The sequence below is a fragment of the Hippopotamus amphibius genome, chromosome 8, assembly GCF_030028045.1.
Source record: "Hippopotamus amphibius kiboko isolate mHipAmp2 chromosome 8, mHipAmp2.hap2, whole genome shotgun sequence".
Classification (NCBI taxonomy): Eukaryota; Metazoa; Chordata; class Mammalia; order Artiodactyla; family Hippopotamidae; genus Hippopotamus; species Hippopotamus amphibius.
The window spans coordinates 123,617,238-123,641,420 of NC_080193.1; the positions used below are offsets into that span (position 1 = coordinate 123,617,238).

At 39.1% G+C, this 24,183-nt stretch overlaps 1 protein-coding gene across 2 annotated transcripts in view; it reads right to left on the reverse strand.

Moving 5' to 3' along the window:
- The window catches only part of PJVK (pejvakin), a 48,087-nt gene extending 27,812 nt beyond the window's left edge, over nucleotides 1-20,275 (reverse strand). Inside the window, exon 1 of one of the 2 annotated variants that reach the window (XM_057746413.1) lies at nucleotides 20,198-20,275. The gene's annotated coding sequence lies outside the window, so the exon portion shown is untranslated. Of the gene's footprint in view, nucleotides 1-19,277; nucleotides 19,314-20,197 lie in introns of those variants that run through there. The other variant, XM_057746417.1, reaches the window with a different exon arrangement.
- Nucleotides 20,276-24,183: the final 3,908 nt, after the last annotated feature.

Here is a 24,183-nt window from a genome sequence, read left to right on the forward strand (position 1 = left end):
ATGGGTTCTGTTCATTTTATTAAAGTGCTCCTGACTTGACTGCGGCCCTGTTCTTTTTAGCCATTCTTGTGAGTAACGTTATAATGTGGATACTGTGTTATTCACGTATCTCTAGTTTACTTCTGAAAATCAAAGGTAGAAAAAACAAGCAAAAATTTACAAATGTGTATGTGATGAATCACTTCCATATTTCTCTAGACTCACGCAGTGTTGTCTTTTGTTTTGACATAACCATTCATAGATGAATTAGTAGTTGAAAAAACATTAGAATTACCGAAACAAAACTTTCCAGTGCACTCAATTCAGTTACAAGAACGTTTCAAACAAAATAGTGAGTGTTTAAAAGGTTAGGAAATAAGTCTCATGAACAAATTTTAATTTTGTCTCTTATGTTTTCATATATCATCCTGTAACACCGCAAGTCTGCCATCTGTCAGTGCCAGCTGAAAGTGCTACCTCTATAGTCAGGGAAAACCTCAGAGAGGAAGGGAGTTCTCAATGATAAAGGTAGATGCTGACAGTCGCAAGTGTTACTCTAGCAGGAGGTATGTAACAAGTGTTTTTCTGTCTGGAAAAAAAATCATAATCTGAGTGCAATCCTTGGAGAATAATAAACTTACATGATAAAGGGAAACCGATGTGTGTAACTTATTTAAAGCTCTAAAGAACATTTAACTTAGTGTCACATTATAAGCCATATACGTCAATTAAATCATAGGGTTTTAGGTATTTTGGGGGGTGAGGTTAAGGAACACATAAAGACTGGAAACGTTTAGGCATAAAGTGGAGCTTATGGGTCATGAGGATTGAATTAATCTTGGGTGTTTATGAATGCTCTGGGATATAGAGAGGGCACAAGGAACTCACTCTAGAGATGACGTCAGGCCCTTCTACACAGTAACACACGCACTGTGAAGAGGCTAAGTTGGGGGGGAGGTTTCATAAGGTGTTGGAAGAAGAGGATGAGGTCCCACTGGAGGAAAAGACAATGTAATTGGGTTCTAAACAGTTCAAATGTGTGGATAAAATGATGGAGATCGGAGTATAAGGTACCAGGAAGTCATGCTCTTCCTTCTGCCTGTGCTCTCTCTGCTTCTGGCTCTGGAGGAAGCATGTGTTCTTAAAGATACTGTTCAAATGTCACCTCTGTCAGACTGTCTAGATGTTCTAGGGAGTTAGTTACACCATCAGCTGTTCTTTAACAGTATTTTGTCAAGGCTCTTAACCAATCTAATTGGTTTATACTGTTAACCATGTTAGGTGAGTGACTCAAATAGGCAGAAAAGGCAACCACCTGTTTTATTAGATGCATCAGTAGTGGAGAAATACACTGTGTGGAGTTTATGACAGGTTCCAATGGGAAAATCACAACGTGGATGCCAAGGATTCTAGATCAAGACCATGCCATCTATAGCAGAGATGTAAACACCTTTCAATAAACAGCTCCTGATGTGCTACTATGCCCTGGTAGGGATGTGGCACCTTATGATGGGGTGTTTGGTAGCTATGTAGCCAAAACCACCAATCATGAGCTGGGTTCTATCAGTGCCATGAAGTCATAAGATTAGGTTGAGCTGTGTTGTAATCTATTGTAAGATGGAAGTTACATCTAGGATCAAACACAAATATGGCCAGAGGGCACAGTATGCTATATAAGCAGGCAGCCTGGACTCCCGTGTCATCTACCACCGTTGCACCAGTGCCTCCCGCTCAGTTCACACCTGTTGCCAGTGATCCTCTGTGGCTAGGTGATGCAAGAGGAAAACACCTAAATTTGACTCATGGATGGGTAAGGCCAATACATGGTACAAAATGAAAATACACAATGGCTATACTACATCCCACAAAGGGATGGCCTTGAAAGATAGTGATGAGGGGAAATCCCCACAAAGGGCAGAGTTTCAGGCCGTACACCTTGCCATCCATTTGTGTGGAAAGTGGCCCAAGATTAGAATGTACTTGAGCAGTGGCAACTGGTGTGGCCAGCTGGCCAGGAGCCTGAAAATAGGCTGGAAGACTGGGGACAAGGAGATCTGAGATAAAGGTATGTGGACAGGCACAAAGTGTGAAGAGCTTCGTACTGCATGTTGGTCCATACCATAAAGCATCCACAATGGGAGAGGCCTTGAACCACCAAGCTGACAAAGTGACATCATCCAGTGTCTGCGGTGGAAAAGCCACTGAGGCAGGATTGGAGGCAACACTTGACCCAATGGGATGGGTGCCCACATACCAAAGCTGATCTAGTTGCATTCACTGCTGAATGTTCAGCCTGCCAGCAACAGAGACCAATGCTGATTCTCCATTCCTTAAGGAAACTAGCAGCCACTTGGTGACATGTTGCCTTACAGTGGTCCCAGGAGACAGGTGATTATCAGGTGTAGCCCCAAGACCAGTTTCAGTGTTGGAGACTGTAGTTTATTCCACTCACGTTCCTCTAAATTTCCTCTAGGGAAAGAGGCTGGCATCCTGGAGGATGCTCCCAGAGCGTATTCTAAAAAGTAGATTCAAGCCATGCAAGAGGTGCACTAGAGTGAGTTCTGTGGTCTATCACCCAGAGCCCACCTTAGGGCTGAAGGACTTAATCACCCCAGCTTCAGGGAGCGCTGCAGGCGGGCAGCCCTCAGCTGCCAGCAGGACCAGTTACATAATTTGGAGGGCCTGGTGCCAAATAAAAATATAGGGCTCCTTGGCCAAAAATTATTAAGAGTTTTAAGACAGAGACAGCAGTGTTAAACTAAGTGAGGGGTCTTTTTGAGTGCGGGGTCCTGTGTGACTACATGAGTTGCATGTATGTGAAGGCGGTTCTGGCTATCAACCCTCTTCAGAATTGCCTCGGTTGAAAAGAGTCACTGCACCCAAGGTCACATCCCCTTTTTTGGGCAGCCTTTCTCCACTGACTGGTCAACAAATACTTCACCCTCTTGCTCCAATCTGGGACAATTCCAAAGGGCCCATCAGCTTCAGAGTTTCCCGGGGGTCCAGCTGATAACCGTTGGGGCTGTATCACAATCCAGCTTCTCCTCCTGTCCAACCCCAATTTCTTTTTATTCCTTTCAAAGATGGTGATCCCCAAAGCATTCCCTAAATAAACCTCCTGCCACTGTCTCTTCCTCAGAGTCTGCTCCCTGAAGAGCCCAACCTGAGATATGGAGTTATAATTTAGGGTGTAAAGAAAAATCAGATAAGTCATGTTATTTATACATAAAATTACAATTCTAAGATATTGTATTTCTCTTTAGACCATATACCTTTTGCCTTTTATTAAAAAAGTTTTTTGCAGGTCTGTGTGGTTTTTTGCTCCAATGGCAGGGCACATTTGGATTTGGAAAAGATTCTTCTTGACATCCAACAGGATATGTAGGAAATGAAACAGAAGTGATCCTAATCTGAGGACAAAGCCTACCATGAGTAAGACTACCTCTAAAATAACACTGGACTTCAAGGGCCAAAGGACAGTTAAAAATCATGGAAGAGCCCATATTGTAATATGAGACCTAAAAAGTATAGATTCCAACCTTGAAAGCTTTGGAGTATTAGAACTAAGCAGCAGCTCTTAATAGAGTAGAAAAAAATTAATTTATTTTGATGCATTAAAGTGCAGCTTTACCTGAAAAACTGTAAATTTGTGGAAATTATTGAAGATGTGGGCCACTCTGAACATTTTACTAGTACAGCTTTACCTGAAAAACTGTAAATTTGTGGAAATTATTGAAGATGTGGGCCACTCTGAACATTTTACTAGTACAGCTTTACCTGAAAAACTGTAAATTTGTGGAAATTATTGAAGATGTGGGTCACTCTGAACATTTTACTAGTACAGCTTTACCTGAAAAACTGTAAATTTGTGGAAATTATTGAAGATGAGGGCCACTATGAACATTTTACTAGCTTGACAACATGTTTAGAATTATTGATGGAGAGGAGGTAATGACGGCTTTCTGCCACAGATAAAGCTGACACCAGAAAAGTGAAGTTTGGGCTTGTGGGAAGATAATAAACCAAGTCTTATATTTATTCTATTTAATTTACCATTTCCTGATTTCTGCATTTCCCTTTGTAAATTTGTTTAGGTTCGAACTTATCAATTCCAACCATCTACAGAGAACAATGTGCAATGAAGATCTGGAAGCTGCTATTCAGAGAGGTCAAAGTCAATGGATGGTGTATGTGTCTGCTTGTCCACTTGTTTGGCCTGAGGCAAGAGTGGGTGTCATGGGAAGAAGACCAGAACAAGCTAGTTCTTCCTGTGCTAATCAGAGTGAGTGGATAACTGCAATGTGTCTGTTGTATTTTGTGCTAATAGATATAGATGAAGTTTGGGAAAATTTTACATATATCTCAGGAAAAAAGAGGCACAAGACAGAGGCAAACTAAATATTTAAATGTATGGGCTAAAGCCAAAGAAAGGCATGAGTTTAAAGTTGTCTCCATTATAAACTTTTTATGACATGAAAAATTAGAGCATATTTAGGTAGTAGATTAAAAATTAAGAATTAGATAGTAGATTCAGTGCTGTGTGCTGTTACAAATACTTGCATTCCTATTCATGAGCTTTTACCTTCACTCCACTGCAATCTCCTTCATGGCCAGATGGGTGTGTTACTGCATAGTATTTATTGATTTGAAATCCAGAAATTGATACGAGGAACACCTGTGCCTGATTGCTTGGATTGTTTTATTTGTTGTGCTCTATATTTCTAATGAATAAAGATAGCTTTTAATGGCAAAAGAAAGCAGACTGGGACTTCCCCTGTTGGTCCAGTGATAAACAATCCGTCCTGCAATGCAGGGAACTAAGATCCCACATGCCATGGGCCAACTTAGCCTGCGTGCCAAAACTACTGAGCCTCCATGCCTCAACTAGAGAGCCCACGTGCCACAAACTACAGCGCCCACGCGCTCTGGAGCCCACACACCCTAGAGCCCTCATGCCACAACTAGAGAGAAGCCCACATTCCGCAACGAAAGATTCCACATGCCACAACAAAGACCCAATGAGACCAAAAAAAAATTGCATAAAAAGAAAGCAGACTAAAGATTTAATATTTGGTTCATGCAAATAAAAAGGACTTAAGCAATAAGAGACTTAAGCAAATACCCTCTTTTCATCTGCTAATGGTAGGACGTAATCAAGATTAGTACTAATCAAGAAAACCAACTCATGTAGTGGTGCTTCTGTCCCATCCACCATCTTCTGCTTCTAAGCACTGGGCTAAGGACACATTTATAATAAGCATTAGGGTTTTAAAGAATACAGCTAGACTTTATTAAGGACCCACTATGTCTCCTGACACCAGACAAAACATTTTACATGTATATATAAAGCCATTTTTCTGAGAAGGTGTACAGTACAGTAATTAAGTGAGCAGCTCTGAAGTCAGACTGCCTAGGTTTTAATTCCAGCCCCAACATTTAAACTGCTGCATAATTTTGGACAAGTTGCTAAACATTTCCATTCCTCAGTTTCCTCATCTCTAATATAAGAATGATTGACTTCTGCTTCCAGCATGAAGGAGAAAGATTCTGGCCCAGCCCTCCCTCTGTAAACAACTATGAAACTAGACAAAAGACATAAGATAGGTGTTTTCAGACATTGGACAACAGCACAGGCTGTGAACCTGAGAAAGGGTGAACCCAGGGTCACATTCTAGATGGCACATGTCAAAGATTTTATTCAACTCATTCAATGATTAGGGAACTAGTCAGATACCCTGCCCAGTTCAAAGAGCATTTGTGGAGCTAGGGTATTTCTTTATAGGAGAATGAGATTGCTGGGTGAGATACAAAACTGTTTAAACTATAACTTTTGGGGTTGTCTGTTCCACTAGACAGAAATTTGCGTTTCTACCAGGAAGAAAAAAAAAGTCTACAAGTTAACATACATCATCACTAAGTCTGCAACCTTAAATCAAGAATAAACAGCAAGTTGGGACTTCCCTGGCAGTCCAATGGCTAAGACTCCATGGTCCCAATGCAGGGGGCCCAGATTCGATCCCTGGTCAGAGAACTAGATCCCACAGACCACAACTAAGAGTTCACATGCCACAACTTAAAAAAAGATCCCCCATGCCGCAACTAAAGATCCCACATACTGCAATGAAGACCCAATGCAGCCAAGTAAAATATAATAAATATTTTAAATATATATATATATATAAAGAATAAACAGCAAGTTGAAGTACACTACCCTGGCTAATCCTAAGGTAGCCTTCAACTCCCATGTCACTAAAGGGACACGCCACCCACTTTGTTTTTTTCCTTCATATCCAAGTATTAGGTAATTTATCTTAATAAGTTCCATTTCCTCATTTAGAAAATGAGACATATTCATTTATAACTCTCTGAATCCTGTTGTCATGCCTGCAGAGTAATTTTAAATGGAACTTCTATTACCAACTAAGGGGATCTACCAAGCAGTGTTTTGGAAAGCTTTTAGAAAGATCACCTCCTGGACTGGAGTACTAAAGTATAGTATTAGAGGAGCCTCCTAGATAGCTTCCTCCACAAGAGGGCAGACAGCAGTATCAAGCAGTATCAGCAGTATTTCATCTTGTGGAACTGAAAACCACAGCCACAGAAAGACAGAGAAAATGAAAAGGTTAAAGACTTTGTACCAGATGAAGGGACAAGCTAAAACCCCAGAAAAACAACTAAATGAAGAGGAGATAGGCACCCTTACAGAAAAAGAATTCAGAATAATGATGGTGAAGATGATCCAGGACTTTGAAAAAGACTGGATGCAAAGATCGAAAAGTTTACCAAAGACCTAGAAGAATTAAAGAACAAACAAACAGAGATATGCAACACAATACCTGAAATGAAAAATACACTAGAAGGAACCAATACTGATTAACTGAGGCAAAAGGGCAAATAAGTGACCTGGAAGACAGAGTGGCAATAATCACTGATGCAGAAAAGAATAAGGAAAAAAGAATGAAAAGAACTGAAGACAGCCTAAGAGACCTCTGGGATAATGTTAAACACACCAACATTCACATTATAGGGGTCCTAGAAGGAGAAGAGAGAGAGGGAAAGGACCTGAGAAAATACTGGATGAGATTATAGCTGAAAATTTCCCTAACATGGGAAAGGAAATAGCCACCCAAGTCCAGGAAGCACAGAGAGTCCCAGGCAGGATAAACCCAAGGAGAAACACGCCAAGATATATAGTAGTCAAAAGACAGAGAAAAGTTATTAAAAGCAACAAGGGAAAAATGACAAATAACATACAAGGGAATGCCCATAAGGGTAACAGCTGATTTCTCAGCAGAAACTCTGCAAGCAAGAAGGGAGTGGCATGATATATTTCAAGTGATGAAAGAGAAGAACCTACAACCAAGAATACTCTACCCAGCAAGAATCTCATTCAGATTCGATGGAGAAATCAAAAGCTTTACAGACAAGCAACAGCTAAGAGAATTCAGCACCACCAAACCAGCCCTACAACAAATGCTAAAGGAACTTCTCTAAGCAGGAAACATAAGAGAAGAAAAGGACCTACAGAAACACAAACAAAACAATTAAGAAAATGGTAATAGGAACATACATATCGATAATTACCTTGAATGTAAATGGACTAAATGCACCAACCAAAAGACCCAGACTGGCTGAATAGATACAAAAACAAGACCCATATATATGCTGTCTCCAAAAGACCCACTTCAGACCTAGGGACACATACAGACTGAAAGTGAGGGGATGGAAAAAGATATTCTATGCAAATGAAAATCAAAAGAAGGCTGGAGTCTATTTCAGATAAAATAGACTTTAAAATAAAAAATGTTACAAGAGACAAGAAAGGACATTACATAAAGATCAAGGGATCAATCCAAGAAGAGGAGAAAACAATCATAAATATATATGCACCCAATATAGGAGCACCTCAATACATAAGGCAAATGCTAACAACTATGAAAGAGGAAGTCGACAGTAACACAATCATAGTGGGGAACTTTAACACCCCACTTACACCAATGGACAGATCATCCACACAGAAAATTCATAAGGAAACACAAGCTTTAAATGATACAATAAATCAGCTTGCTTTAATAGATATCTATAGGACATTACATCCGAAAACAGCAGATTTCACATTCTTCTCAAGTGCACATGGAACGTTCTCTAGGATAGATCACATTCTGGGTCATAAATCAAGCCTTGGTAAATTCAAGAAAATTGAAATTGTATCAAACATGTTTTCTGACCACAATGCTATGAGATTAGAAATCAATTACAGGAAAAAAACTGTAAAAAACACAAACACATGGAGGCTAAACAATACACTACTAAATAACCAAGAGATCACTGAAGAAATCAAAGAGGAAATCAAAAAATACCTAGAGACAAATGACAATGAAAACACAACAATCCAAAACCTATGGGATGCAGCAAAGGCAGTTCTAAGAGGGAATTTTATAGCTATACAACCCTACCTCAAGAAACAAGAAAAATCCCAAATAAACAATCTAAACTTACACCTAAAGAAACTAGAGAAAGAAGAGCAAACAAAACCCAAAGTGAGTAGATGGAGAGAAATCATAAAGATCAGAGCAGAAATAAATGAAATAGAAACAAAGAAAACAATAGCAAAAATCAATAAAACTAAAAGCTGCTTCTTTGAGAAGATAAATAAAATTGATAAACCTCTAGCAAGACTCATCAAGAAAAAGAGGGAGAGGACTCAAATCAATAAAGTTGGAAATGAAACAGGAGAAGTTACAACACACACCACAGAAATTAAAAGCACCATAAGAGACTACTACAAGCAACTATATGCCAATAAAATGGACAACCTGGAGGAAATGGACAGATTCTTAGAAAGGTATAACCTTCCAAGACTGAATCAGGAAGACATAGAAAATATGTATAGATCAATCACAAGTAATGAAATTGTGATTAAAAGTCTCCCAACAAAGAAAAGTCTAGGACCAGATGGATTCACAGGTGAATTTTATCAAACATTTAGAGACGAGCTAACATCCATCCTTCTCAAACTCTTCCAAAACATTGCAGAGGAAGGGATACTCCCAAACTCATTCTATGAGGCCACCATCACCCTGATACCAAAACCAGACAAAGATACTACAAAAAAAGAAAATTACAGACCAATATCACTGATGAATTTAGATGCAAAAATCCTCAACAAAATACTAGGAAGCAGAATCCAACAACACATTAAAAGGATCATACAACATGATTAAGAGGGGTTTATCCCTGGAATGCAAGGATTCTTCAATATATGCAAATCAATCAATGTGATACACCAGATTAACAAATTGAAGGATAAAAACCACATGATCATCTCAATAGATGCAGAAAAAGCTTTTGACAAAATTCAACACCCTTTTATCAAAAAACTCTCCAGAAGGTGGGCATAGAGGTAACCTACCTCAACATAATGAAGGCCATATATGACAAACCCACAGCAAACATCATTCTCAATGGTGAAAAACTGAAAGCATTCCCTCTAAGATCAGGAACAAGACAAGGATGTCCACTCTCGCCACTACTATTTAACGGAGTTTTGGAAGTCCTTGCCACAGCAATCAGAGAAGAAATAAAAGGAATCCAAATTGGAAAAGAAGAAGTGAAAATGTCACTGTTCGCAGATGACATGATACTATACATAGAAAATCCTAAAGATGCCACCAGAAAACTACTTGAGCTAATCAATGAATCTGGTAAAGTTGCAGGATACAAAATTAACACACAGAAATCTCTTGCATTTCTATACACTAACAATGAAAGATCAGAAAGAGAAATTAAGGAAACAATCCCATTCACCATTGCAACAAAAAGAATAAAATACCTAGGAATAAACCTAACCAAGGAGGTAAAAGACCTATACTCAGGAAACTATAAGACACTCATGAAAGAAATCAAAGATGACACAAACAGATGGAGGGACATACCATGTTCTTGGATTGGAAGAATCAACATTGTGAAAATGACTATACTACCCAAAGCAATTTACAGATTCAATGCAATCCCGATCAAATTACCAATGGAATTTTTCACAGAACTAGAACAAGAAATTTTACAATTTTTATGGAAATGCAAAAGACCCCAAATAGCCAAAGCAATCTTGAGAAGGAAAGACAGAGTTGGTGGAATCAGGCTTCCTGACTTCAGGCTATGCTACAAGGCCACAGTGATCAAGACAGTATGGTACTGGCAGAAAAACAGAATTATAGGTCAATGGAACAGCACAGAAAGCCCAGAGATAAACTATGGTCAATGAATCTATGACAAAGGAGCCAAGGATATACAGTGGAGAAAAGGCAGCCTCTTCAATCAGTGGTGCTGGGAAAACTGGACAGCTACATGTAAAAGAATGAAATTAGAACACTCCTTAACACCATACACAAAAATAAACTCAAAATGGATAAAAGACCTGAATGTAAGGCCAGACACTATAAAACTCCTAGAGGAAAACATAGGAAGAACACTCTTCGACATAAATAACAGCAAGATCTTTTTTGATCCACACCCTAGAGTAATGGAAATAAAAACAAAAATAAATAAGTGGGACCTAATGAAACTTCAAAGCTTCTGCACAACAAACGAAACTATAAGCAAGACGAAAAGACAACCCTCAGAATGGGAGAAAATATTTGCAAATGAATCAACAGACAAAGGATTAATCTCCAAAATACATAAACCATTCATCCAGCTCCATATCAAAAAAACAAACAACCCAATCAAAAATAGGCAGAAGACCTAAACAGGCCTTTCTCCAAAGAAGACATACGGATGGCCAAGAGGCACATGAAAAGCTGCTCAACATCACTAATTATTAGAGAAATGCAAATCAAAATGACAATGAGGTATCACCTCACACCAGTTAGAATGGGCCTCATCAGAAAATCTACAAACAGTAAATGCTGGATAGGGTGTGGAGAAAAGGGAAAGCTATTGCGCTGTTGGTGGGAATGTAAATTGATACAGCCACTATGGAGAATAGTATGGAGGTTCCTTGCAAAACTAAAAATAGAACTACCATATGACCCAGCAATCCTACTACTGGGCATATACCCAGAGAACACCATAATTCAAAAAGAACATGCACTCCAATGTTCATTGCAGCACTATTTACAATAGCCAGGACATGGAAGCAATCTAAATGTCCATCAATAGATGAATGGATAAAGAAGATGTGGTACATATATGGAATATTATTCATCTGTAAAAAGCAATGAAACTGGGACATTTGTAGAGACATGCATGGACCTAGAGACTGTCATACAGAGTGAAGTGAGTCAGAAAGAGAAAAACAAATACTGTATATTAACACATATATGCGGAATATAGAAAAATGGTACAAAACAACCAGTTTGCAAAGCAGAAATAGAGACGCAGATGTAGAGAACAAACATATGGACACCAAGTGGGGAAAGTGGGGAGGGTTTAGGGGGGGGAATGAATTGGGAGATTGGGATACCAAATAGTACACTCTAAATATATGCAGTTTATTGTGTGTTAAAAAAAAAAAAGATAAAGAGAATACTAAAAGCAGCAAGGGAAAGGCAACAAATAACATACCAGGGAACTCCCACAAACCTATCAGCTGATTTTTCAGCAGAAACTCTGCAGGGTAGAAGGCAGTGTCATGATATATTTAAAGTGATGAAAGGGAAAAACCTACAACAAGAGTACTCTACCCAGCAGAGCTATCATTCAGATTTGATGGAGAAATTGAAAGCTTTACAGACCAGCAAAAGCTAAAAGAATTCAGCACCACCAAACTAGTTTTGCAACAAATGTTAAAGTAACTACTCTAGGTGGAAAAGAAAAGGCCACAACTAGAAACGAGAAAACTACAAAATGAAAAAAGCTCACTGGTAGAGGCAAACATACAGTAAAGATAGGAAATCACCCTAACACAAAGCTAGTAGGAAAGTTAAAAAACAAAAGTAGTAAAATCATCTATATCCACAATAAGCAGTTAAGGGATATAGGAAACAATTAGATGTAAAATATGATATCAAAAATAGTAATCAAGAGGGGAGGCGAGTATAAGTGCAGGGTTTAAAAATACATTTGAGGGACTTCCCTGGTGGTCCAGTGGTTAAGACTTGGCTCTCCCAATGCAGGGGGCCCAGGTTTGATTCCTGTCAGGGAACTAAGATCTGTGCACCACAACTACTGAGCCAGTGTGCTCTAGAGCCCACATGCTACAACTACAGAAGAGCATACACCGCAACTAGAGAGCCAGTAGCACTAAAATAAATAATTAAATTAAAAAAATACGTTTGAAATTAAGACATCAGCAACTTAAAATAATTATGTATATACAGATTGCTAGATAAAAACCTCATGGTAACCACAAACCACAAATCTCTAGTAGATATACACACAGAAAAGAAAAATTAATCCAAACAACACTAAAGATAGTCATCAAATCACAAGAGAAGAGAACAAAAGAAGGAAGGTTTAAAAAAAACCTACAAAAACAAACTCAAAACAATTAACAAAATGTCAATAAGAACATTGGAAGGCGTTATGCCAAGTGAAATAAGTCAGACAAAGACAAATACTGTATGACATCACATATGTGTAATCTAAAAAATACAACAAACTAGTGAATATAACAAAAAAGAAGCAGACTTACAGATATAGAGAACAAACTAGTGATTACCAGTGAGCAGAGGGAAGGAGCATGGGGCAAGACGTGGGTGGGGGATGGAAAAAAATTTTTTTCTTTTTAAAGGAAAAAAAGCGTTGGTAGTTGAGATGCACTGCACCCATAACTTTTAGACATTTTCAGATTCCAATTTGAGGGTGAGGAGACTAACTTTTTCCCAAGGGAAAGGTGAATCTTATGTCTGAATTTGGAGGGAAAAGCCTGTTGCTGCAATCTAGCCTTGGCCAGAGGCAATACTATCAGTTATGTCCTCACAGTGTGATACTAGGTGATATGCACGGAGAGAATCTGAGCTACATTTTATGGTTTACTGTTGGGCAAATGAGGCATTTGACGTGCAGGTGAATATTGTTGGGAAGTTTGCTCAATAGAAAACCATTACCAAGGCCCAAGTGCCAAAGAGAAAGCTTATTAATTCAACTTTCCTTGACGACTAATAACTTGTAATAGTCATTTTATGGGTTACTTGGTCCTGCTGGGTCCCAGCATGTAAGCTTCTCTCTGATCAAAGTTACCCTCCTGGGTGGGCTGTGGTTAAACATTTTAATCTCTGTCTCCATGAAGTTCTGTTATCCCAGTCCAAGAGATTGAACTGGCAGTCTCTAACTTCCTTATTTTTTTTTAAACACAAGAATATAATTTTAAAAAACCTTTAGCTTTGAAGTAATTATAGAGTCACAGGAAATTGCAAAGACAGTACAGAGAGGTCCCCTTTACCTTTCACTCAGTGTCCCTAAATTGTTACATCTTACATAAATACAGTACATTATCAGAACAAGGAAATTAACAACGGTACAACATGTGTATACATCTACCTAATTTTTAAATTTAAAGTATACACAACATAATATTTACCACTTTAACCATTTTTAGGTGTACATTTCAGTAGTGTTAAGTACATTCACATTATTCTGCAAAGAATCTCCAGAACTCTTTTCATCTTGCAAAACGGAAATTCTGTACCCATTAAACACTAACTTCCCATCCCTCCCTCCGCCCAGCCCCTGGGAACCACTCTTGTACTTTCTGTTTCTGTAAATCGTATGTGAATACAATCATACAGCATTTGTCTTTCTTTGACTATTTTAATTCACATAGCATGATGTCCCCAAGGTTCATCCATGTTGTACCATGTATCAGAATGTATTTACTTTTTAAGGCTGAATAATAGTCCATTGTGTATATATATATATATTCTGTGGGAAGACATTCAGGACCCTTTCTGAAACGTTGAAAATGTTAAAGTATGTGGGCCGAGCGATGGGATTCAGAATGTCCTGCTTGAGCAGTGGAGGAGCTGAGGGTGCGGGGCGTGGAGACTATGGGGGCATAGGCAGAGGGTTGGCCCTCTCTAGGGGCGCAGCCCCTTTCTCACTGCACACCTCATATCACCCTGTTTGGCCCTGAAGGATGGCTGGTTAGCCAAAGACGGGTAAGATTCCTCAGAGGAGGAACGACCTAAGACAGGCACAGCCGCAGAGGGGCCAACAGGGGTGGTGCATAGAGCCTTCTTTATATCACCCTGTTTGGCCCTGGAGGATGACTGGTTAGCCAGAGATGGGTAAGATTCCTCAAGGGAGGAACAACCTAAGACAGGCACAGTCGCAGAGGGGCCAACAGGGGTGGGGCACAGACCCCCAATATCTGAGAGAGGTCTCCTGCCCCCAGGGCTGTTTTGCTCTCCACGCCCAGCTCAAATCCACACCTGCTCAACTCGGACCCAGGAGGCAAACAAACATCATTGCCCCAGTCATGTGAAGCCTTTGATTGTTTATGGGAGTAACCTGAGAATGTTAGCTGAGAAACCAATAAAAGCAACGTGGGATGAGTCAGCAGGGCTCTTGATCCGAGAGGTCTTGAGCCCCCCGGTCCCACTTTTCTCGTCAGTCTGTGTCTGTGTTTTCTTCAAGCTTGCGGCACCCGTCACTCACCTCGAGTCCCCGAGCTGGTCTCGGCAATATTCCATTTTGTTTATCTATTCATCTGCTGATGGACACTTGGGTGGCTTCCACCTTTTGGCTGTTGTGAATAATGTTGCTATGAAGATGGGTGTACAAATATCTTTGAGACCCTGATTTCAATTACTTTGGGTAGTGTTAGGGGCTGAATTGTGTCCCCCCTCAAATTCATATGTTGAAGTCCTAACCCGCCCCCCCCCCCACCGAATGTCAGAATGTGACTGTATTTGAAGATAAGTCCTTTTAAGAGGTAAGTTAAAATGAGGCCTTTGGGAAACCAATCTGACTGGTTTCCTTATAAAAAGGAAATTTGGACACACTGAGAGACACTTTCTGAAGTGTATATTTTTTAGTATGGTCCTATTATTTTTCACTTTTTTTCTTAAAATTGTCCACCATATTCTTTAAAGTTGCAGTTTACAGTAAGCACATTTAGATTGTTGACATCTTCAATTGCTTCTTCCTCATAGACCATAATATTTTTAATTGAGAAAATACTTTCTCTACAAGTGTTGAGGTATTTGGTAAAGTTGGAGCAAATTCTAAATGGAGGATATTTTAAAATCTAACACTTTTTTGTTGTTGTTGTGAAATGTGTAAAATTTCAGCCCAAATATTTTCACAGGTATTGTCCCTTTATTATCGATCCTAGTGCCTTAAGCAACAAAAAGGATTTACAAGACAAAATGTGTCTAATAAATGATTTCTATAATTCTTTTGGATATCTTGCCAAATTTAAATGCTGCAAAAGCATTGGTTGTTCTTATTCATTTCATTCAAATAAAAAATGTAAATTTATCCAATCAAGAATAGGAGCTCTATCAAAACGCTTTTCTTACAAGTATAGATATTCCAAAGTTCAGGGAATTTAAAGATTACACCTGCATTGTCTGAGCTCTCAGCATTCAATTTGTTCAGTTCCTTCCTTGTGCTTGAAGGAATAAAATTCAGTGTCTTCCTGTCTGGAAATTTTCTTTTCAATAATCGCAATTCACTAAAAATTTGAAAAGCTGAAGTTTTTGGCACTCATTGAATATTTAGATTAACAATTTCCAATTGATTTTGAGCAAAGTGAAACCAAAATTTAGAGAACTTGTTTTTAAAATGTCCAATACCATTGCAAGATACCTAGGATGATTTACAAAGTAGTACTTCAAAGTACTACTCGAACACTTTAAAATTCAATTGATGGTATATACGAAAAACAGAATATAACCATCTGAAAACTGATTTTTTCTTATTCAACATCAGTTTTGTTACAACAATTTTGTAATTCAGATACTTTAACTGGGTATATATAAATATTTGTTAAATCTGATAACTCTTTCATTGGTAAGTTTCTCAGCTTGTTTGAACACAATTATGAATTGTTTGTATTATAGCCAATTCTTTGCATATTTCTACTCTAGAGGTTTTGTAATTTATTAAGAACTTTGTTTTTATCACAATACCGTACCTACCAATATTTTCATTGCAAAGTTGAATTTTTAAATTGAATTTATAGTATCATTCACAAAAATTGGGTCAGATATTGCACTTTTGACATAACTAACTCCTAAATGCTTTACTTCAATAACATGAGTTGGATGAAAAAATTGAACTACTTTTGGAACTATTTCAATTGATTTTCTATATGAAGCATCTTATGACACTGGTATAAAATTGTCATTATTTTGCACTATTTACAATAGCCAAGTCATGGAACAACCTAAGAGTCCATTGACAGATAAGTGGATAAAGATGTGATACACACACACAATGGAATATTACTCAGGCATAAAAAAGAATGAAATAATGCCATTTGCGTCAACATTGATGGACCTAGAGATTATCATACTAAGTTAAGTAAGTCAGAAAGAGAAAGACAAATATCATGATACCACTTATATGTGGAATCTAAAATGTGATACAAATGAATTTATTTACAAGACAGAAATAGACTCACAGACATTGAAAACAAACTTAAGGTTACCAAAGAGAAAAGGATGGGGAGATAAATTAGGATTTGGGGATTAACAAACTACTATATATAAAATAAACCATAAGGACCTATTGTATAGTACAGGTAACTATATTCAATATCTTGTAATAACCTATAATGGAAAAGAATCTGAAAAAGGATAGATACATAGATAGATGTGTAACTGATTCACTTTGCTGCATACCTGAAACATTGTAAATCAACTATACTTCAGTTTTTAAAAATTGACATTTTAATTATCTACAAAATTCTTTTGCTAATGGAGCCAACACACTAACAGTTATTGCTGCATGTTAGTGTGCACATAAGAAGTTTGGACTCAATGTGAGTAAAAGTGATGTAGAAGTAGGTAAACATGACCTGAATGAAAGTTACGCTTCACAGAGTGATGTGAAAATGCACCTTCTGCTGCTGTGTGTGTTAAACCATTGTCTTCACGCATGCCTTCTCAGCAGATTTGAATCTTCTGGCTTTTTTTTTTTATTCTGGTTTTCATGTTAAGAGACTGAATGGACAAACAGACAATGGCCATACCATATATGACAACAGAATTCTTGCCTACAACTTCAGCAGCAATCCACCCAGAGCTGCCAGGACTCAGTCAATGACTGCCAGCTTCATTTTCGCCTCGATATCCAACTCAGGACCAACCAAAGAAAGCCAAATATACTTCCCAAGCTAAACATGTAAGATATACTGCTTCTAGTTAGTCTGCCTTCATTTTCCCCATGTCAACAGTTTCCAATCCAAGTGTATCTGAAAAAATTTTTCAATATAGAGCTTTGCCAAACAAACAAAGAAACTTCCCACCCCCTTACCTGCCATCTGCCTTTGGGTCTCTGCCAAAAGCAAGTGATGGTGGCTCCCTTGCTATAGCAAACTCTGCATAAAAAGCCTGTGTGCTCATGTGGATGGTTTTCATTCATTTCCACACTGCGGTCACTGATTTCGTGGCGGATGAAATTACCAATGATGGATGGTAAATGTTGATAACATTCTGTGCAAGTTACACATTCTTAATCAACTTTACTGAGAAAACAGAAATTCAGTACTTAACTTTCAGTCCTGGTTACTGCTATACAAATTCTTTTCTATCAACCTTTGAATTCTGTGAATGATTTTTCTCCTAATTTTCTTCCTGGTATTGAATGGTACCTACTAATTTCTCTAAACATTGATAAGTGGTCACAGCAGAACCTGAAGAATCTGTCTCTTTATGTAACACGCCAAGAAAATTCCTGTTGATTGTGCTTCGACTCCTCATCAAAGACAAACACTCAGAATAAAGAGCCCTCACAGAGAAATGCCTTAGTACAATGGCTCCGAGCAGAGTGGTAAAGGCAGTGTGGCCGAGGAGAAATACAGATTTACATTCTCTGCTATCATTTAGAAATGCTTATCAAAATCTCTCACCTTCTTTGGCTTTTTGCCCAGGGAAACCATGTAACAGAAAAAAAACTCCACTATCTTTAAACATCAGTATTTTTGTTTCACTAATAGGTCATCAAAACAAAACCCACTAGTACTGGCAGAAGTGCTCAGAATTCTACTCCTGGTGGCAGACAACAGATACAACTCGCTCGACACTAACCTTTCCCAGCTCTGGCCTCAGCACAGAATACATATTCCCTGTCAGTTCTCATTTGTGTAAGAATGTCATTTACCGAGTGTACAGGCATGTACTTGTTCCCAGGGAGTTTCCAAACCATCTTCATATTCTCACTCTCAGATAAGAGCTTTATTTTTATTTTAGATTCATACAGGCTCTTTTGCGGTTTTTTGTGACATTTTCCTCCTGCTCCCCAAGGATGAAATTGATAAGAAGGTATCATTTTTTTAAATCTCATTTGGCTTACTTAGGCAACAAGTTCACATGTTAATGAGAAGAGAAAGTGAGTTTGTTTAGAGGAGGGCTGAGAGAAGAATTTTATGACTGACAAACAACTGGACTTTTCCATTATAAACAAATATTCTTCTCCTTTCAAGTTAAGTATGTTAGAGGATTCTGGTTTTCATACTGCTTTAAACCAGGGTTTAGCTTAGATAGGATTTTGTTGTTCTAAAGTCAGATCATTTTAGGGCCAATGGAAATTGCTGAGGTCATCCAGGTCATTGCACTAACATGGGTCTAAATTTAAATGATACCTTTAGTCACTCATCATTATAAGAATAGTGACCAGATGCAGTACAGTGTGATGGAAAAACTAAGGAAGCTAGAGGCAGCCCACCTATGTGGTTTTCTATGTTCCCACTTTCTCTGTCTTTAGAGGTATATGCCTTACTGGATGAGTCTGCCGAGGAATGGAAGCAACTGATTTCCCTCTCAGTTGTTACCTGTTGTATTTTCCCATTTAACTCAGTGAATCATTTTCATGGAAACCTTTATTTAAAAAAGTTTCAAAACATACTTGCTTGTATGATCTTAATGTAATAAGAAAATTCAAAGTTATTTTCTTCAGATACTTTCATTTTCTTCTGTCTGCAAACTCCAAGTGGAGCTGTAGTCATTTATTCATTCAATAAATATTTCTTGCATACCTACAATATGCCAAGTGCTATTTTAGGTAAAGACGACAGATTTGTAAGAGAATCATCTTAGGTGTCTCAGCTCTAGCAACTGGCTAAATATTCGATGGCATGTTATTTAACAACAGCATGTAAACTTCCTCTGCATTTGCACTGTGCAACTCACCTCCTCCTGCTTTGTGAATACCACTAGGGTAGGCTGAATAATGGCCCCCAAAGATGTCCTTGTCCTATTCCTCCGAATCTGTGAATGTTGCTTTAAATGGCAAAAGGGATTTTGCAGATAATTACATTAAGGATCTTGAGTTGAGATTATCCTGGATTATCTGGCTGGGCCTTAAATGAAATCACAGTGTTCTTATAAAAGAAAGGAGGGCAATTTGACTGTAGAAGAGAAGGCAATGTGACTACAGAAGCAGAGATTAGAGAGATGTGGCCACAAGCCAAAGAATGCAGACAGTCACCAGAAACTGGAAAAGACAAGGAACACGTTCTCCCCTGGAGCTTCCCAAAGCCACCAGCCCTGCCAACATCTTGATTTTAGCCTTGTAAGACTCACTTTGCACTTCTGGCCTCCAGAATAGTAAAGAATAAATATCTGTTGTATGAAGCCACTAAGTCTGTGGTAACTTGTTAGAGCACCAATAAGAAACTAAAGCAGGTACAGGCCTAGGTTTTGAGTATAATTGTAATTTATAGAAGTGAAATCTAGGGTGTATCTGAAAACACCAACGTCATGCATGAGTTAGCAGTTTTGCAGATTTCCCCCACCGACCAGAAAAAGAAAAGTTCTTCCTTATGATTCCCCAAATCCACTGAAAAGGCAATATAATGTGAGACGGCACTTTGAGGATAGCCAGGCTTTTTCAGAATTTGTCAAATCTGAAGCGCAAATAATATATCTGCATGGGTTTGTTCCAGATGCTCAAAAATTAAAGACAAAGCATCTAAATTAATAACCTAAGGGCTTTTGTTGAGCTGCACCTCGCAGGCCTGCAAGCCCTGTACTTGCCCAGCCCCGAGACTGAAGAGAGAGCCGGAGTCAGAGACAGAGACACCAGTGGCTTAGTGGATGGGGGATCTTACCTGTCTGAAGCGAGGTCCCCAAGTGACACCCCACCGTGTGCAGCAGCCTGACAGGAGATGGCGGCCATCTTTGCTCCCAGCAGGGGAGGGGAGGAGGTTACCTGTTACAGGCAGGAATTCATGTCAGGTTGGCTCATTGGTTACCAGGGAAATAAGGAGGAGCCCAACCCTCACCACACCTTTGATAAGCTATCCAGGTGGAGATGTTCTGATCTAAAGACTAGAACAATTACTAGCTGGGGCCTGGGGCAAGTATGTAGGAAGCTTAGTCAGGTGAACTGAGTGTTGGTGAAGTAGACAGTGGTCGAGCAGGGGATGTACTGAGAGCAAGAGAACAGCCATCTTGAGTGGCCTGATCATATAGCTTCTAACATAACGTTAGCTTAAGGCACTTTCACCAATTCAGCTAGACTGTGGAAAAACATCTTTTTCACTGAACAAAATAAAAAATTTAGAATGTTTCACTGAGTATCGTTAACTATGTTTGGCAAAATTGTGAAGAACTTAGAAAATGACTTTGACCCCTTGGGGCTAATACTGTGAATCTGAACATCACTGACGGAAGAAGCCTTGCGAGGAATGCCATCCTCCTGTGAGGCCGCCTAGGTGGGTGTCTGCATATCCAGGTACCTCTTAGAAGTAAATGGGCAAAATCTGAAGGCTAGTGCACACCGACATTGGTGACACAAGTGATGCTATTTGAAAGGATCATGGAGACCCTGTCTTGGTTTTGTTACTGACAAGGATCCTTGGACTTTTTAACCAATAGAAATCAGTAAGAGGCCAGACGAGGAATGCAAGCAAGGCATCACTGGGACTTGTGCTGCAGCACGAGGGAGTGAAAACCAGTAACAGGTGCCCTTGCTCGCTCCCTGAGGGGGCAGCCAGCTGGTTCCTTAATGGGATGAGGGTGGGGGTGGATAGGTGGGTCGGTCCAGAGGGGTGGCTTAGGTGGTCTGCCTGCCCCCTTGGTGGTGCTGTGTGCAGGGATGCTTCGCAGTACCCTGCTTTTGTTCCCGGCTCCTCAGAAGTGGCAGTTGGTTTTTGGCCTCTTTGTATCTTATTGCTCATAATCTGTCCCAGTTGTGCATGCATGCAGTTATTTTTAGTCCCTGATAGTTTCTTTGTATTCTGTTGCTCCAGGAGAGATGTGTCCAGGTGCAAGCACTCCAGTAAAGGGTCCCAGGTCCCAGGTCCAAGCCTATCTCGGTTTGAACATCATTTGCCCATTGTGGCAGGGTTAATGAAGACGATTCCTCTGTCAATTTCCTTTACTCTGTATGTCAAGGACAAATGCCTTTGGAATACTTTAGAGAATTAACCTCAGAGACCTCACAATATGACTCGTACATTTTGAAGCGCGTATATTAATTACATAAATATGAATGTACTTTATTCTACATGGGGTAAAAAAGGAGCAGAGGAAGATTTATTAATAGAGGATTTAAAAAACAATTTAAATAAAGACAAGAAGCTTTAAAAAATAACAACCAAAAAGTATTCTGATAGCCTATAGAAAATTCTGAGAGATGCAGTGGAGAATTAACCCTTTAGTGGGGAGAGACTTTGGGAAGAAGGGTTGGATGTAAAGGAGTTTGATTTTTTTTTGAAAGAAAAATTCTCATTCCCATATTTGTCTTCCTAAAATTCTATAGATAATGACCGGCGTTTAAAGGGTGGTTTAAGATACTGAGTTGCTAGCACTTGGGAAGTAAACTTGTGGTAAACTTCAAAACGACGGACAATTTCAGGAGGAATTAGGAAAAGCTGAGTGTGATCACTGGTTTTTATCCTAGAGTACTTGGCACGTGGATGACCTTGTTATGGACCTGAGAGGTTCCTGGTAGGAATTCATTTTTGTAATTTTTACACCCGCCCCACCCCCTCCACTGCCCTGCAAATTTAGGAAGCTCATCAAACCCACTGTTGAAAGGGAAGACTAGCCCTGCTAGCTGAGTCTCTATGGAAAAGAAGCAGCTGCCTCAGGCACGCAGCTGTTGACATTGCACAGCTGCACGGCCGAGCGGCTGCCAGACAGGCCCCTGCAGTCCGAGTCAGGCCCGCCAGTGGCCGTCAGCATTCAACCCTCACCATCTGATGGCTCTCCCTCTGGGCAGAAGAGCTATCACAAACTCAGTTGTGTTTATACCAGTGTGGCATCCAAATTTTGTGCCCAGGAAGCTAAAACAAAACCAAGAAATTAACTACCTGCAAGCCAGCAATAGTGTAATGTAACTGGGGCCGTGGGCACTCATACAAAGTTAATTCTCTGACATGATTTCCAAATTAGACGAGGGAACTGACTTATGGTAGCCGTGATTATATAATCACAGACTATGCAAATAAAAGTTTTGTCTACTGTGTCCCTTTGCTTCTTATTTTCAATTTGCTTTCCAGTTGCTTTATTACATGCAGCAAGGGGTAGAGCATTTCTTTGACATGTTGAGTTCTTATCTTCTCAATCTTTCTCTCCCTCTCTCCCTCCATCCCTCTGTCCATCTAAGCTAAGAAGTTCTATTGTAAAACACTTTTCAAACAATGACACAAGAGAGAAGGATTTCTTTGTGCACTCCTGCCACTCACATCAAAGCTTCTCGGAATAATCCTAGGAGCACATTTCCAGGAGAGGATTCGAGAAGATCATCTCCATGATTGGGCAGTGTCGGGATGAGGCTGTGAACCACCTTATAAATTCACCAGAGTGGACCAGGCTGTTGAAAGGCACGAGGGCCTATGTGTTTAACATATTCCAGCAGGATTAAAATAGGTCCACTGTCAATATTCGTTTTAGAAGAAACTGATTTGGGGATTCTAGTGACCCAAACGTTTGGTACATTGCTTTCTTTGACACTGTGTCGGAAATTATTTCTTCCTATACTTCTTTATAAGAAATTAGAGACTTGGAGCTCAAGACTGATAAATCCTCTGCTTACAATGCATACAAAGACCAGGATATACTATTACTGTTTTATTGGAAGTGCTTTCACTTGTGACAGAAAACATTCCCTGTGAAAACTCTTTTTCTGAAGGGAGAACTTGGATGAGTGAAAGCTACCCACAGGGGCTTTCCCTGGAGACCAGCCGTGGAAAACACTGATCTGCGCGATCTTGAGTTTCCTGCAGTCTTCATGAACTGCAGCTTTACTCCTACAATCTAGAAACAAAAGGAAAACTGAAACCAGCTTTCTGAGTCTTTTAATAATTCATTCAAAATACATTCAAAATACAGGGAAAAGTCCTGTGTTTTGGTGTTTGATTTGAAAACAGTTTCTGCATGGTTATTACATGAAAAAATAGCTGGAAATGTAGTCAGAATAAGTACTCAATCTTCTTTATATCCTGTTTGAAGTCTCTTGCTGGAGGTAAAAATATTTACTAATTTCGTGGAAAGGTCATTAGAATGTACTATTCACAAAAAACAAGCCTCTTTATATAGTTTATTTAAAATTTACTGTTTTCTGTGCTCTTACAAATGTAACATTCTAGTATACAATATTCATTGAAGAGGTACAACTCTTATTTTGAGGTGGCACAGAATCAATTTTTTTTAGTGGGTAATTACTCTTTCATTAGGAAATGTAACTACAAGCTATTTTTCTGTAGAGGGTTGCTTGAAATTCTATCACTAATATAAGATAAAATTTAATTTTCTATCTCAAAATGACTGTCAGCAAAATAACAGTACATGACTAGTGCCTTTATACTTTCAACTATAAAAAGAGGAATTTCACAGTGAAGTTTTTTCCAACAAAAAGTTTAAATATTTTCAGGGAAGAAGCTGATCTGGGTAAAAGAATTTGCAGCTAGACCCCATTATAAAAATATCAGTCAGGTGATCAAAGCATGTTTTGCCACAGAATTTCCCTGTGGCTTCCACCTGCCAGGACCTCATTAGCCAATTAAAAAAATCTCCTTCTAAGGAGGGGGAGGGAAGGATTGGGAGTTTGGCATTAGCAGATGCAAACTATTATATAGGATGGATAAAC